The following is an 18104-nucleotide window of genomic DNA, read 5'->3' as shown; positions in this document are numbered from 1 at the left end:
AGCTTCAAACTAAATGTCAGCATAGCAGTGTTGAAATGTTTATAAATATTGTCTTTGGATTATGTACTACTAAATTGTCCTTGGGGAGTAGCTCTTCTTTATAATTGAGCCTAACTAGACAGCTAAACATAGAACCACATTGTTTAACGTGCTCAATATGTTTCTTTTTGATTCACTTATGGTAATAAGCATAGTTTATTGTACAACATCGGTATTGTCAGACATTAGTAAAAATAATATTCCTCTCATGTTATACGCATGTGAACGTGGATTAATTAATCTTTCATAATATATTTTCCTAACATAACACTCCCTACTATAATGTGCAATAAACAGGCACCTTCATCTATCTTGAGTCTTGCTTAGTAGTATATGAACATTTTTTTTGCAAAGCACAGATAGAATACAAATGAGACAACAATTGTATTATTTAATCACACATTACCTGTCATAATAGGAGTCATGGCAAAATCTGAGATGTTGTAGACACAGACATATATTGTTCTCTGTGGAGGCACATAGATTATGCATGCGGGGCACTTGGGACTAGTTCTGTTTTTGTTCACTCATTGAAAATGTTGGAAACAAAGTTATAGATTTTGAAATAATACATATGAACTCTTAATACCTCAGAGTACTCTACTAAAATATAGACATTCTCAAAAAGCTACAATTAGTTCAATAAATAAATTAAAAGATCTTTATGCAGCTGGCTGGTCCATGAAAGAAACAACATCACAAAAACAATCCAACGTTGTTAAAATTTTGCATATAGAAATAATCAAAATAAAATCATTAAGATTCCAATTTATATAACAATAAATAATCAAAGCAACACAAGCAGATATATCTGAAATAAGGAATACACACCATCCCATCCCTTGGAAGATATTTAAACGCTCCCAGGTTCTCCTAGATCTAATGGAAGTTTTCAGGAAACAATATGCGCTGAAGCAAATTTTTGGGGGTGCTAAACAATTGCAGGTGATACAGAGCTTCCTTACACCTGCGATAACCATGGGTTTAAAAAGCGGTTTTAAAAAGTGCTTACATGCATGGTTCAAATAAATACAAAAAACATATAATGCAAAATAGACTGTTCTGAGGTGTCATCACATGGACAGGATAGGAGAGGGCTCCCAACTAAGGTATATGATCTGACCAGTGTCACGTTGCATTCAACATGAGTCAAAAAAGTCAAGAAACGAGAATCCAATGTTCATCCCAGTAATCCATTTTGGGTCCATTGGGTGTAGATCATGATGGCTGTTGGACATCCACTTCATGGATTGCATGTTGGTTCACTGAAGTTAAAATTTCATGAGATTCTTTACGAATTTGATGGGCTTTCCTTATATTTCAGTTAGCCCTGAAAAAGGGCTGTGGCTCGAAATGGATTGCATTGTATAACAGCATGGTTACCCAGGATGTACAGTCACTTCAGGAGTGATACAGGATAAATGACTGGAAGGGCATTTCTTTGGCCTTTTAGGCTTGAAATAAGGTTGTCTCTGTTTTGAAAATTACTGAAAAACATGAAATAAATATGGATTTTTTCGATGAACATTGGATTCTCGTTTCTTGACTTTAGTGACTCATGTTGAAAGGCTGTACACCTGATGCTGGTGCCTTATAGCTTTGATATTTAACCCATGATACTGGGGCAGAGCACTTTTCTGGCTTGCAATGCAAAACAGTGCCTTTGATAAATGTTCTACATTGTTTATATTGAGCAAGACTGGAGCACATTCTATCATTTTTCTCATATTGTTAATTGCTGTCTCTTCGTTTGTTTATACCCGGAGTTGAATTGAGTAACCATAATACCATCTAAAAACAGAGGCTTCTTGAGAACATGAGGTTATATTGAATTTCATCAAAGAGAGTCTTTTTACATCATCAAATCAATGGCTCAATAAGTATGAAGGATGCAAATATTTAACAAACATTGTTTATAATTGCATTTTATTTTTTGTGGCATTGTTTATTTCCATAACAATTTCAATTATTCAATTATTTGTGGCCACCAACAGGTTTTAAGATTCTTCGTAGGAATGATATGAGTGGTGTATGTTTTTGAAATAGTGTGGTTATTGTGTTTTTTCAGCATTTATATTTTGGTTTGACAGAGTCACATGTTATATTTAATTGAATGGGTTGTACCTGTGGTGTTCGCAATGGGTTTTTGTGAGCAGTTTACTAGGTGCACAACTTTGTTGATTTTAGGGAAGCTACATGAAACAGGCATGCTACTGTTTACACCATTGAAACACCGAACATAGGTCACACAGCAGTGGCATTGTGAGTTTACTGCTAGGTTTATGATTTCTGCACATTGTTTAGTTCAGCATGGGGCATGGTTTGTTTATTTATTTTATTTACATCGTGTTTATTTATTTTTATGAAAGCGCATATATTTTCTCCTATTGAGCACATAGTATTTCTATACAATCAGATATAGTGCATCATGGTTGTTGTTCATCCGTTTCATGGATTGCATGGTGGTTCATGTAGGGTAATGTTTTATGAGATTCTTTACAAATGTTATTGTTTTTTTTTTATATTTCAGTTAACTCTGAAGAAGGGCTTTAGGCCTTAAATGCATTTGGTTGTATAACAGCATGGTTACCCAGGATGTACAGTGAATTCTGTGGTGCTAGAGGATAAATGCCTGGATTTGGCATTTTAAGCTTGGAATCATACCGCTTCTGTTTTGAAAAGTACTGAAAAACATGAGGGCGTCGGGGTTCTGCCCATTTTACTTTAACACCTCATGGTCAGCAAAATCATTGTCTAGTTTAAAAAAAATATACTCTCCCCTCTTGCTTGGAGCCAAGGTTTTGCTGTGATGACGCATTACGCTGATGCATTGTTTGAAGAATAGTCTCACCAAGATATTCAGGAGAATATAATGATGTAAGGACACTAAGATGTCATTTAGAATGATAAGGGCAGTGGTTTCAGATGAGAAGGTAGAATGTTTTCAAGGGATAATAGTTCAGTTGAGGGTAGAGGTTAATAGCTTATGTATCGCGGTCACTGGGCTCCAATAAAGATGATATATATATGAATATCTTGGTGAGACTATTCTACACAATGGCGATGAGCGTAAGAAACACGCTAGAAAGACTTACAAGCTGCTGATATGCTGATCTGGAAGAAACTGTGAGAAGCCCGTCATGCAGAGAAACCCAAGGGCAGCTGTTCGGGTGGTGAGAAGAGTCGCGAGTGGCTGGCCGAGTGGTGTGCATTGACGGAGCTGAGTTGTGGCTGATGGGAGGCATTCCGAATCTTCAATGATCAGGGAAAGGAAAGCGGCAGTGATCGGTGAGTGCCGAGAGAGTTGCATAGTGCGCGTGCACTCAAAAATTAAACGTGTGCGCCAATTTGATCGGCAAGTACAAAGAGAGCTGCATAGTGCGCACGCGCATGAAAAGCAGACCAGAGCGCCATAAAAAAATCAGGCTAAATACTTAGAGAAAGAAAGAAACAAAAAGAGGACAAAACAAAGAAGCAGATGATAAGCACGTAATACATTAGAAAAGCAGAAAAAGTAGCAATAAAAAGAAAAAGAAAGGAAATATATGAAGGAAGTAAAAGAGAAAACTATTTAAAAAACAAAAGTAACAAAATGTTGGAAAATAATCCTAAGCAAATGGTGGCAAATAATGGCAGCTGTTTTGGGTCAAGCACTGAATAAAATAAAAAAAATACACAATAAACAAAGAAGGAATTCAAGACAAAGAAGAAAAGATTAGAAAGAGAAACAATATATATATTTACACATAAAAAGAATTTTGATTTTGAAAGATACAATTTCAATATGGCATGTCAACGAGAACTGGAATTCAAAAATTTACCATAGAATCTGTCCTTTGTAAATGCTAAAAACTGTGAGAATTAAATCTATGTGTTTATTGAGGAAATAAATCACAGTTCAACTTTTTAATCAAGTCTTTCTTATAATTCCTGTGACAGAAAGTTTCTCTCATCACCAGTCTGTTGTTTCTATTGCTATAGTAACCTTTATGTCAACTGTACACGGAATATCTAGAGTGCCGGGGTTCTGTTGTTTATGTATATTGAAGGAAGTCACTCTGTGCATTGTTCTTACCGATACTCTGGGTAGTGGGGTATCTTATCCTGAGTGGCACCTACTAGACTTCTTGGTGTTTAGTACACCCATGTGACAAACCTTTTCAACTTGTACCTGTGTTTGCTAATATCTTTGTTGAAGTGCGACAGTTCATCCACCACTACCTTGTGTGGCTCTGTGATATATTTACACATAAAAGGAATTTTGATTTTGAAAGATACAATGTCAATATGGCATGTCAACGAGAAAATTAGATAATGTATGATTATGTCACTAGACTAAAAAAGTGAATGACATTATGTGAATTCAATAAATTTAGTAATGAAGAGGCAATAAGATTAAGAATAATACAAGGGTGTAACTCCATACATTTAGGAAAAAACGTTTCACAAAAACGTGACCTACAAGAAATATTGCTCTTGGAAAAAACAGAAATGCAAGCTCAGAAACATGCTACAAACATGGAAGAAGGGAGAATCAAAGCTATTGAACACGTTTGGCAAATGTAAAACAATGAATATAGGAGAAAAGGTAGAAACACAGATCAGAGAGAAAAGACTGTGCTACAGGATTGGATTTCAATTCCCACATCAGAGAACATGCCCAGCAATGGGACAACAATGTAAAGAAATATAAAGATACAATCATTTTGCAAGTGTATGCAGATTCAAGAAAGAAAAAAAGAGTTTAGGTCAAAAAAGGAGAACTGGAAGCAAACCAGTCTGGCGTCCAAAAAACTTGGAAACACAAAGTATGTAAATTGAAGTAGACTTTGAGGAAGAGGTTGAACAATCAGAAAGACTTTACATGATGCAAGAAGACAGTGAATTTCAACAACTTCAACAATTTAACATGATCAAGAGAGAAAATATTTTTTTAAAACATAACCGTGGATTTCATGGTTGGGCTTCAAAAGGTTCCATTTATTTTAGATAGTGGAGCAACATGCAATATAATGTGCATTACTGAATACATGAAAATGAAGGAACAAACAACATTGAGCCCATCGAATGTTAGTGTATTTCAATAGAGGGCTAAACATTCTGTTCTATGCTTGGGAAAATGTGAAGAGACACTACAATACAGAGATGTAATAAGCAGAGAAGACATACAATTATTAAAATGTGAAGTTCCGAGGCCATGTTACTTAAGTCAAGTTACTGCTCAACTCATGGGTCTAATAGCAATGAATTGCAATATCTCAACAGATCACCCAGTTCTGCAGAAATATATTAGATTATTTGATGGACTAGGAAAAAGACAAAAGCATTACTTTACATACAAATGAAACAATAACACCAGTGGCGCAAACACATCGTAGAGTCCCAGTTCACATGCAGGCTAAGTGGAGAAAGAGATTAAATCATTACTTTAACAAGATATAATTGAATAAGTAACAGGACCAACACCCTGGGTATCACTCATTGTAATTGTTCCGGAAAAAAGGACACTGATGACATCAGAACATGTGTGGACATGAGAATTCCTAATACAGCCATTGAAGGAGAATGATATCTGGGCCCTCATTTAAATGATATGATTTCGTACTATAAAAAGGGATGCAGTTTTTCAAAACTTGATTTATGTAAAGGATATCATCAATTGAAAATTGATGACCAATCCAAGTATATCACAATGTTTTCCACGCATTTGGGATTATTCATATACAAATGATTGCATTTTGAGATATGCTCGGTGACTGAGCTCTTTCAAGAGATCAAATAAAATATCATAAGGCCAATACAAAACAGTATGAATAACAGTGACAATATTTTGGTCTTTGGAAAAACACAGGAGGAACATGATCATGCACTAGATGGAGTGTGTCAACAACTTCAGAAAGCTGGGTTGACACTAAATCTAATAAAATGTGAAATAAATAAGAATGAGTTAACATTTTTGGGACATATATTCTTGGCAAATGGAATGAGAACAGATCCCATTAAAATAACAGCTTTAAATGCAATACAAAAGCCAAAAGACAAAACAAAATAATGATCATTTCTAGGAATGGCTAGTTATTGTGCACAATATGTGAAAAACGTTGTAACTGTAGAGAGCTGAAAAGAAAAGGATGAACATTTCAGTGGAATAATTGATGTGAACAAGCATTTAAAGAAATAAAATCACAAATATCAAATGCAGGAAATGTAAAATATTTTGATCCACATTTATGTACAGAGCATGTAGTAGATGCCAGTCCTGTAGGGCAGGGTACAATTTTGGTGCAACATAAACCTGGAAGGAAACTCCTAGGTATGTAGTCTCTTATGGTAGCAAAAGCCTATCTGAAGTAGAACAAAGATATTCTAAACCTGAGAAAGAAAGTTTGGCTGTTGTTAGGGCATGTAAACATGTTCATGATTTTATATATGGAAAATCGTTTGTAATTATCATCAACCATCAAGGTCTAATTTCTATGTTCGGGATCCCAAAAACAAAGAAGCCACCAAGAATGGAAAGATGGGAAATGAGACTGATGAATTATGACTTTAGAATCATCCATAAACCAGAAAAAGAATATAACCCAGCTACCTCAATACATAAGCTCTTAACCTCTACCCTCAACTGAACTATTATCCCTTGAAAACCTTCTACCTTCTCTTCTAGAACCTCTGCCCTTATAATTCTAAATGACATCACAGTGTCATCACATCATTACACGTAGCATTCCCTGTCGACTTGCCCTGCGCCAATAGTATTTGCCAATAGTATTTGATGAGCTCACAGCCCTGAGGCCTGTGGGGTCATGAGTTCGGCAAAGACATAGTCTTGAGTACCAGTCTCCACCCCCTAAAGACGTGAGAGTAAAGTTAGCCCTGGGCGCCTAAGGCTGAAGCCCTGTAGCATCACAAGCTTCACGCCAGTCAGGAAGTGGAGAGGATGGTTACCCCACCCTTTTCCAACTCATCACAGGGGGTGGGTTCCTCCCTATGATGAGTTGGAAATGGGTGGGGTAGAGGCTGCAGGCAGTGCAGGAAGCTGAAAAATTGAGTCTGCACAGTTTGTCTTCAGGACTTTTGAAGACTCACTACACAGACTTGAGGTGTGCTTCCTTCCTGCGCTGCTATTTGCAGGCCTGTGTCATGTGTGGATACCATCATTAGCAGCTACTGTGTCTGCCCGGAGATGAGGATGAGGCAGAGAAGGTAGTGAGCACCCTCAGGTGTGTGCAGTACTGGGTGCATGTCTGCATCAACAGCCTTCCTCATCGGACTGATCATACCAAGTCAACAGAGAACAGTGACAGAAAGAAACATCACGGTCCATGTAGCGGAAGACAGTTCAGCGAGGCAACAAGCAGGCGAGAAAAAGGCTGAATATTTTATTTTGCCTCTGATTTTTTTTCACTGCCGTTTCATATACACTGCACAGCAGTCGTGCAGCAGCTTGGGAGGTCCGTCCTCACTCTCGTAGTCGTGTTTTATTTATGTGCAATCCTGGTATAAGACTGACTCTGCACAGATATAACACTGTCCACCTGTGGTTCAGGTGCAGAGAACTGTATGAGGTTGGTGTAGAGACTGGTTTGCTATATCCTCGGTGCATCACCTTTTCTTACATCTGCTCTGTGGTTGGAATGTCGTGCAGGCCTCAGCCAGACCCGCTAGTGCAAGGGGTTCGCCCTTCTCTGCACGAAATCCTCAGACCAAATAGAAAGAAGTTGGCACAGAAACTGGAAATAGAAAACGTAACATTTATTACACCTCATGAGGTGGTGCTACGGTTCAAACAGTACCCTTCGGCATTGCAAGAAGTAGCACCACGAGCTAAGAATGCATGGTTTATTTATACCCACACAGGGGCTCAAAAGAAGTCGGTACAAAGCACAGGAGCACATTTTATGTACATATAAGGTAATATCGAGAGGCACAATTGATCAGTGGGAGGAGCTAACAGTCTTGGGGGTTCGGCTAACACATTCCAATCTAAAGCTAATCACTACCAGATGTGAACCCTAACGGTCAGCGGCAAAGCAAGGGGATGCTAATAATAGCCTGTTGCTGGGCAGATTCAAGTGCCATGGACAGGAAGATAGGACAGGGCACATCGTCGGCACGAGGTAGCATGCAGCAGTCAAAATGGCTGCAGTAAATACAAAATGGAGTCCGTTAAATGTCAAGATAACGGCTAGAACTATGATGTCTTTCGCTAATGCTCAATCTAATCGCCGTTAAATTATAACCGGAACCTGGGGGGGCACAAGGGGAGGTCTCTGCTCTCACTGGCCATTACATCCTTGGATCAGATGAGCTTTTCGGAGTCGCAATGAGTTAATATTGTTTTGCAGCAAGAAACAAGTGTGTCTCCTTTATAATTTGTCACTAAATAAATTGTCATGTGGGCATGAATGAAAACATACTTCCAAAGGCTATCAAAGGTGATGTATACATTATTTCTTCAAAAATGAAATGATTTTCTACATAAATGATGAAAGATACATATGTGCATGGGGGATGTTAATTGCTGATGGCATTTTATATGTTTTATTTAATGTAATATATGTATTTGCTTCAATCCCAAAATGGTAATCCCTAGTCTTGTTATAATCTTGAAAGGACAAGAGAGTTAACTAATTCAATGCCTTTTTGCTGTATCTGGATGTCAGACTCGCACTAGTGAGGTGGAATCTGTGCCTACGCCGTGTAAAATTGTAAACATGACAACATAATGAAGTAATGCTATCACAAAATGTGCCGCATTATCACAAAAGTTGAGTTTTGCTGCCACATAGTTCCAGTGGCCAAGCATATGACATAAAACCAGCAATATATTAGATCTTAGACCTCCAGTTCTGCCTAACTGCAAGATGTATTACTCCACACTACAGACTCTGTTTGGCCACACTGCAGGCGGCAGCTACCAAGGCTACTTATGAACAGTGTAAGTGTTGCAGTGGTCGTAGGTGCGTGAGAGGCATTCTGCAGCCCAGCTGTGGTGTTTTTTATTAGAATGAAGCAGGTGGTAGAGGGGGCCCTTTTTCCTTGATTGACTGAGGGCAGATGGCCCCCTTGCTCTGTCACTAGATAGCCACCACAAGCTTATATTTCATCACACTCATTGCTCCTTTCAAGTCAAGAACACTTTTTAAGCCTCACCACTTTCAATTGTCACCAGCCACCACTGGGAATAAGTATGAATTACTTTGATGAACATTGGATTCTGTTTTTTTAACTTTTGTGACTCATGTTACATGGCTCTGCAACTTGACGCTGGTGTGTAACGACACACCAGATAGCTTCGATAAAGCACAGTAGCCACCATAATGTACCTGATCTAAAGGAAAAAAGCAGAGATCTCTCCCAATGCATCAAATCAAGAGAAAGAAAGAAAGCTAATTCAGGAGAAGCAAGTGACCTATGACAAGATAACACTTCACATATTGTAGCCTGAACTGCGAGTCTTCTATCTCCACAACACTGCAGGTTGAGTTTTTTATTTTGTCTTCTTTTCTTATATTTATGGTAGATGAAAAAAGGGAAGAAATCCCCACGGCCTTTAAAGAACTTGAAATATAGTTCAGCCATGGTGTTGCACATCCATTGTCCAGGTCGAGATATTCCAAAATAATGTCTCTGTTGAGTTTAGCGTGAGGGTTAGCCCAAACACTAATCCTAAGTAACAAAGCGGCCAAGTGAACCCTGTCCTCGATGTAATACTGATTCAACTCCTCGTGAATGATATAACTCAAAGCTGTTGGGGGGAGGTATAAAAACCTCTGACAAATGCAATTTTCTTTTAGCTGGAGTGAAGAAGTATTTTGATAACCTGAGACCCCTGCCCCATACATTGCTCCATGATACAGTGGGTATTGTAGACTTTCAGTAAAGGTGAAATGTTACCTTTAAGCATGGGACTAGAAAGATGAAAAATGGGTCCCACTTATCTGCTAAGCTTAGACCAGCACGAAGTCCCCTGGGGATGCCAAGTACCTAAGGAGTTAAATATAATGCCCAAATAACTAAAGTCTTTGACACCAACCAGTAGCTTGACATTGATAGTATGTGTATTTAAAAAAGTGAGAAGATCCACTACCATACATAAAGTGTTAGGGGTAGGAGCCAGTAGGACAGTGTTGTTTGCGTATAGCAGTGCAGGCACCTGAACACCAGCAATTCTCTGGGTGTCAACAAGTGTACAGGTCAAATGAGGGCAGATACCATTTATATATATATTAAAAAGTAAAAGGACCAATAAGCAATGTTGGAGCACACTGCACTTTAAACTGATCTCTGATGAATTTTTTTCCTTTGGGGCTTATATACACACCTTCGCTTTTAGGTCAGAATGCAGACAATACAGAAAATTGACCAAAGGCACCTCAACACTAAGTTCCATTAGCATTAGCCACAGCCTGGACCTGTTCACAGAATCAAAGCTGTGGACAAGTCCATAAACCCTGCATACAAAGAAAGCTCTTAAACACAGTATATTTATTTATAATGAAACTCAAGTTTAGGCACTGCTATGTCATACCTAAACCACTACGAACCCCGTATTGAAAAGGGGATAGGATGTTACGCTGTTTAGCCCACTCACTGAGACAACTATAGAAACCTCTTCCTACTTCTTTAAATGTACCATCTATAAGTGAGAGGGGCCTGTCACTCTTTGGAGCCATACAATATCCTTTTTTAAACATAGGCACAATGGTTGATAAAGACCAGGCACATGGATGTGAGTATTAGGTGAACTGTTGTTTGGGATCGGAGGGCCCATAGCTTTGTGTTACATTTTAGAAGATCTATTGGGATCTTTTCAGGCGCTGGTGCTTTCCCATTAGTACACTGGCATATAGCCAGCTGCACCCTAGGAAAATATATTAAAAGGGTTGAAGGACTTATCAGAATCATTTGAAGGAGGACGTCTAACTCTACGCTCTCTTCTAGGTACTAAATTGAAGGGAAGTGTGAGATCCAATCCACTGGAGCGTGGAGCCGGCACAAGCATTCCTTGACCAAGTATTGTTGGCTGTGTTCCAAAAGGTACTGCTATTGCCCACCATCGCGTCTGACTCCAGCAACTTCCAAATCCTTTTATGCAGGGCCTTCTTTCTGTTGTTTAGAGCAGATTTGTATGCATAATAGACCATCGTAGCATCTGCTTGCACTCCAGGATGGATAAAACACGTCTTTAGTTAGGGTGAGCCATCGTACACGACATGCCAAATTAATTTAAAATGCCTGCATTAGCCAGAATAGGTTTTAAAAGAAGCTGTTTAATGGCTAGATTTAAGCGGTTATTATAGGACAGCATATTATCTCCATGGATATCTGTCAAGCACTTAAGAAATAGCCCTTGGTGCAGGCTCAAAAGTGACACTAAGGTGTCAGAGGGATTTCTAAGTCTCCATGACAACCTAAGGCCATCATCAGTGTGACACTCTGCTCATATTGCAGGGGGAGGTTGAAAATCTCATCATAATGAGTGCCTTATGATTGCCCCAATTCACACAAATGTCTTTACCACTAGTGGAAGTTCGACCATGCTCTCTATAAGCGGAAATATGGTACTCACCCCTAGTGAATGCTTCAACTAGTTTTACCAGGTCATGTATTGCTACGTAACTAGTCAATTCACCAGCCCTCTCACCATGCGTTTAAATCTGAGCTTCTCTTTACAAAGTCCAATTTCACTGTTAAGGATCTCCCTGTTTAGCATAAAAACACCACAAAACACGTACAACAGTTGTATACATGGACTGCCCTTGTGTGATTACAAGTTGGTGACAAACTTAAGCAACTGAGCAAAATGTAGAAATGTCAAGTTAACAAAGTTGTTATTATAAAGTTGATTAAATAAAACACGTGTCGAGTAACCCTGTCACAGAGCTGTAAAATGTAGAAAAATGCAGATCCAGTGTCAATGGATTTACATTTCACACATAAGTTTAAATGTGCCCATACCAAGAGGTGTCCCACAGCCCTCCCCTGGGAAGAAGCAATCGATCATAACTGAAGTAGTAGACTAAGTCTCCTGCAAGGCAATTATGTCAAATTAGCAAATAAATGCTCACCAGTCAGTATTGTTAATTTTCCCTTCAAGGCCACTGCCATTCCAAATCAATAAAGAGACATACATCCTGCAGAGGGATTGTGGGGGACTCCAATTTGAAGAGAGAGATGTTTCTTGATACTGGAGTCAGGGGCAGTGGAAAAGTTAATCGAGCTGCTAAGTCAATCAATTGAAGAAAGGGCATCAAATCTGCTAGCCGTAGAGATGGTGAAAAAGTAGTGGGCATTTTACAAAAGTCTGCTTGATCTTGAACTGCCATCTCAGATAGCAACCCATCAGGAAACATTCCATATAATCGGGGGAAGGTGGGAGGAGGTGCGGCCGAGAAGGATTACAATTAGTTACAAATTGGTTTTCAGGATTTGCTTAGCAATAATTATTATCAAATATTTGGTTAATATGTCTTCACTTGATATGCTTTATACATAAACAATATCATTTTTTGAACATTGATGAGCTCAATTTGAAATAAAGTTCATGTCAAATGTAGTCCATTGTAAAGACAAGCGGGAACACATTCTTCAACAAGCAAAGCAACGTATATTGTATGTTCACAGAACAAGCTTTAGCCTTGTTTTGTGTTTTATTCTCTGGTACATTGTTGAATAGAAATCACCCAAATCATTGCTATCAATATTATAGTTGTAAATTTATCAAGGAATATAACTGAACAAAATTGAAGTAAATTATGTGAGAGAAATAATATGTTATGCCGGTTGCTATTAGCAAAGGCATTGACTGTGATACAGTGTACAAACAAAAACAAACATAAGTTAGACTAATTGATTTTTTCATCTTTCCACAGCACTTTATTACTATAATGCAAAGTGTGCCACTCTCCTTCCTGCCTAGAATGAGAATTAGTATGTGCTGCCTCATGCTCACTTCAATTTAAGCGTACTTTGTGTTCGGTAATAATTCTTACTTATTTTCAGTTGATTAGTACACTTTGTATGGATGTCACAGTGTTTTGTTGCTTTCATTGTAATTTATATTTACTTCCATTTGAGTTTAGCTAGTACTAACCGGACATTTGGTAACCAAATGAAATCACTTTACTCGGATGTGTCATATGAACTTGGTTGGTATCCTATCCAAGATTAAATAAATAGTCTCAGCAAAGATCAACGACTTTGTAAGTTCTTAGTAATAGGCTGTTGGTAGAAATGGGTGTAGTGCAAGGTATTTACTGATATGAGAAATAGAACAATCACCAAGTACTAATAGTCAAGGGAAGGAGTCTGGCAAACAATTGAGGGTTGTATTGCAGTGTTTTTCTAATCACTCTTTCTTGTGAAATCATAGTTTATGATCTGTTGGTCTGATTTTCCAAGATAAACTTGCACTTTAGAGTAAAGTCACACATTTTCAGTATTCATAATCTGTGTATGAAGTTTTACGACACTGCACTCCCTATCCTTATATGGGTGGAGTTCTCCACATTCATGGTGGAGAACTCTACACACATAAGTATAGACAGTGCAGATTCGGAAAACTCTGGAGATAGTTTGTGAATTGCATTTTGTAGTATGTTTTGCAGCACTAGAAAGTGTAATACAAAGTGCAATTTGAGAATCAGGCTGTGTATTCAGCCTAGAGTGATTTCAATTTAATAAATCCTCTCTATTTAGGAAATATTTACATAATGTTAACCTATTTTATATTCACACAATAAATGTAACATTGTAGGACTTACTTAGATGGGCTTGTTTCCAGCACTAAATCATTCCTTGGCAACAAATTTAAAAGTTCCTGTGATTGGGGCCAATGTCAGTGCATATGTCAATTAATTTCTATACATCTTTGGGACAACATTATACTTTCCTTGAAAAATCAATGACATAGAAAAAAGGGCTGGGTCAATAATTCAAAATGTAGATAACACTGGGAAACAAGAAATTAGCAATAAACTGTGCTCTCCCACTGTGTACTTTTTAACCAACAACTACAGTGGTAACATCATGACCCTAGATTTTGGAAAGCTCAACATTCTTGAATCAAATAATATACAAAATCAAAACAAAAGTTTGTGTCCCCTAATTTCTTTCCAGTACACTAGCCTTATCACTGACTTCTTAACCCCTTCCATGCTCGCATCGGCAAATGGCAGACGGGAGCACTCGCTCCCTGGTGCTGCGAACGACCGTTGGCCTTCGAGTCCCGCCCACCCTTTAAAACGCCCGGACCACGGCGGAATTGCCACTGCGGTTAAGGCGGTAAATTTATGGAGGTAACTATGTTTGATATGATGCAAATAGCAATGTCACTCAACCACTTCATTTCATACCTTAAGCTGTGTGTTATTAGTACTTGTTCGATTTTCTCAGTCTATTCATTTTAGTGACTGAATATGTGTTATATGAACCTTTGAAGCACAGATATATTCACTTTCTGAGGTTTAACTATCACCCTGAAATACAGTTCAAAGTTATTTGTGAAACACAGTGAGATGGAGTATACTGAATAGGTGTTAGGAGTCGAATTAATGGCTACATAGTACATATATCCTTAAAAAAGTGCTGCTTCAAGTTGTTGATACTGATATGAAACCAATTATAAACTCTGGACTCTATTTGGATGTATCTTATTTTGATGTGATGAATTCTGGTGATTCCGATCAGAAGAACATACAACCGTTTGTTTGAGAATTTTGTGGTCTTATACTTTGAGATTATCCTCACATTTGTTTACAAGATGTCGGTGCTTCATAATATAAGTGTTCATGTGCCCACAATCATGAAGTAGTGGATCACATTTAAGTTTGTACTGATGGTCTTTTTAATAGGGTGTTAAGTATCTACCCTGCAAGTTGAAATTGATCAATATTGTATAGGTAATATTTCAGGTTGAATACATTGCTTGAAAATGAAGTGGGTAGCTTCATCGATACAATTTTTTTCAAATGGGGACTCAAAACATACAGATGATGAAATATTGATCTACATCAAAAATAAGTAGAAGAATTACATATTAACACATTAGATTTGCTTCATTATGTATACTATTCATGTACCTCAATATACTAACATGTTTTCACTTGCTCAGAACATCCAATACTTACAGCATTTGTCTTGTTCGAATTATATACATCTATCAATAATTGAAAATGCAAAAAAGATATTGTTCCATACAATAGCTGTTGTCTAGAGGGTATTCAATTCAACATTTGGCATATTTAATTTGTTGAACTTCTACTATAGAAATCAATAAATTCTCCTTAACTTGAGAATATGAGTTTGCCTTACTACTGCTTTTGTTTTGCCTGTAGCTGACACCCATGAAGGCCAGTACAGAAACGTCTGCAACAGCACTTCAGTACTTTTTACGAAAATAACAATGAAGTTTGCTATCGATGCGCATGTCAGATAGAAGGCCAATTTTGAGAATGACTAAGTTTGTCTAATGACTAGCAATGTATTAAATATGTACAAAGGAGTCCATTACTTTGACATACCCGTATATTAGTTACATTTATACGTGCACATTAATTTCCTTTTTACTTCGATCTATGATTATTTTGCAGTGCAACCGCCTTTTATGTTTGCTGGCACTCGAACTCCTGAGAAATAATTAATTAGAACGTACTTTCCAGAGGGTTGTAATCCTGTCTACAAGCAACATACGCTGACATGAAAACAATAGCCTACTACTCAAGGGTTTAATATTGCACCTGCTGCAAATTATGACTTTGCCTTTTCTTTCCTTTAAATTAGCATAGAAAATTGCTAGCTACGTACTTGTCAAGCCCCACAGCCTCATCTGATCTGAGACATGTGATGTGTTGCTCGCTTTGTCTTTTAACAAGTCGTTCCTCCAAAAACGGTATACTGGAAATGGGAGAAATGGCTCTAGTTTAGAATGCAAATACAGGTTATGAATTTAAAGCTGTATGAATCTTTTTCATAGGTCTATTCTTCTCTCATGATGAGAAGCAAAGGTGTACCAAGAACAAGGGATTTGATTATCACTCCCAAAACCAATACTCTTAATGCTTAAAGGAATTACATAAAACCTTTCTTGTGGAGCTGTTATCTCTGTGCAACAAACACTCTTTGCATTTTATAGTCCAGTACAAGACAAGCATGCCTTCTTTGACAGATGTGTTTTATGATTACAACATATATACTTATATACATCTTTTTGGTGCACTTTGTAATGGATTTTTATACAGTTTCTCAGATGATATTTTCAGATTATGTCTGAACCAGATGTCTTGATAAAAAGGATGGGAATCAACTATATGCACAACAAGTTAAAAATTATGTTACTTGAGATCTACCAACATATGAATTAATGAGCTAACGCCCTATGTTTAGGTAATACATTTATATGAGAACAAAATAATTTGCTTATTTAAATATCATTCATTAAGTAGCAATACCCATGCCTTTCAAAGTAGATTCTCTTCATGGTGTTACTTGAAAATACTTGGTTATTCATTCTTATATCAGGAACAGAGGCAAGTATACTCTATGCAATGTACTAACCCCTGGTTATTGCTTTTTGTATACAAAATGTATACCAAGGAAATCAGACAGGGTAAACTACCTCAAATACCGTTAAATACTACACGTCCCTTCAAATGTTTATTGAAGTTCAGTCATGGATTTTGTCTATATAGAACTACATGAGAATCTCCTTTACTGTTTGAATCACCAAGTAAATGATACTATGTAATTAGTTGATCTGTATATTTTAGGAGCTTGCATCTGATTCAATATTTGTATATATTTTGGTGTGACAATTACCTCCACCTTAGCTCAGGTTGAAGCAAATGTTTTGATGATGTAATTCAAGTACCACATATTGTAATCACAGGTACTGTTGAAGTAAAGACAAGATAGCATTTGAACATTTAGGACTGAACATTTCTACATCAAGATATGTGGCCAAAGAGACTGACAATTCACCTTCCCTAAAATAACACTTAATAACACAATCTTAATGAAAATTCCACCATCTTTAAAATAACTCGTTATTTTGCCCCACTCACTGCCATTTCAGGGCATAGCTAAAATGATGCCTGCCTTCAGCACCTCTCCTTTAACAAACTAAACTATACATCTCAGCCCTGCTAGAAAATATTTATTTTGCAGTGTGTACAAATCTGAAACATCCCATTACTCTACCATAGATAGTACTCAATTGATAAAGTTCACAATCACTAAAAGTGAATTTATAAATTCACTGAAGTTGAATTATGTGCAATATAGTCATTATCTAGTGAAATACAACAATGTTATGTGATGACATGTGAAATTAACTGTGTTCAGACATGTTAATATCATTCACCACTTTCATATTTTTAGGGAATAGACATTTGTTGCATAACAGACTTTACCAAACCAAATTATGGCCTGTCCCTATAGACACTCTTATTATTCAGTTAGACTGCAGGATCCATGTAAGTGTGTGCATAATAGTATCACTACCCCTTCCCTAATATATCAAGGCTCTTAGTTCCTGCGCAAGTGTCACTCTTTGTCAAAGTACACACAAGGTAAAATTAAAATTGCCAAACAACCATCACCCATACCACAAAAAAATGTGGAGAAAGAGAGTGACCACCTCACGGTAGAACCGCCAATGGGGTTGTCTGGCTAGCAATTACCAGTGTACCCACTTATCATCATAGGTAGCTCGCTCTCATAAAAGTGGAAAGAAAAAGACACAGACACACAGAAGAAAAGGACAAACACCATGTAACAATCCTTTTACTTCACAACAGTCAGACAATATGCTGAATGTTCGTGCCACAGCGAGTAACAAGTACCTATCGCTGTTTAGTGTACACATTCACCAATAATCCCAGTGAGAAAAGAAAAAAGTGAATCTCACACGTTAAAATTGCAGCACTCACTAACCACTCCTGCTTTTATTCTGGGCTGTGAGTACTCCAAACTAAAACAGACTCACGTTGGACCGAGTTTCGTGTGAGTCAAAGTCACATAAAAGACTTTACCAATTAGTTGTTAAATGATTTACCCATCCT

Source organism: Lissotriton helveticus, chromosome 4_1 (assembly GCF_964261635.1).
Source record: "Lissotriton helveticus chromosome 4_1, aLisHel1.1, whole genome shotgun sequence".
Taxonomy (NCBI): domain Eukaryota; kingdom Metazoa; phylum Chordata; class Amphibia; order Caudata; family Salamandridae; genus Lissotriton; species Lissotriton helveticus.
This window is presented reverse-complemented; position numbering follows the sequence as displayed.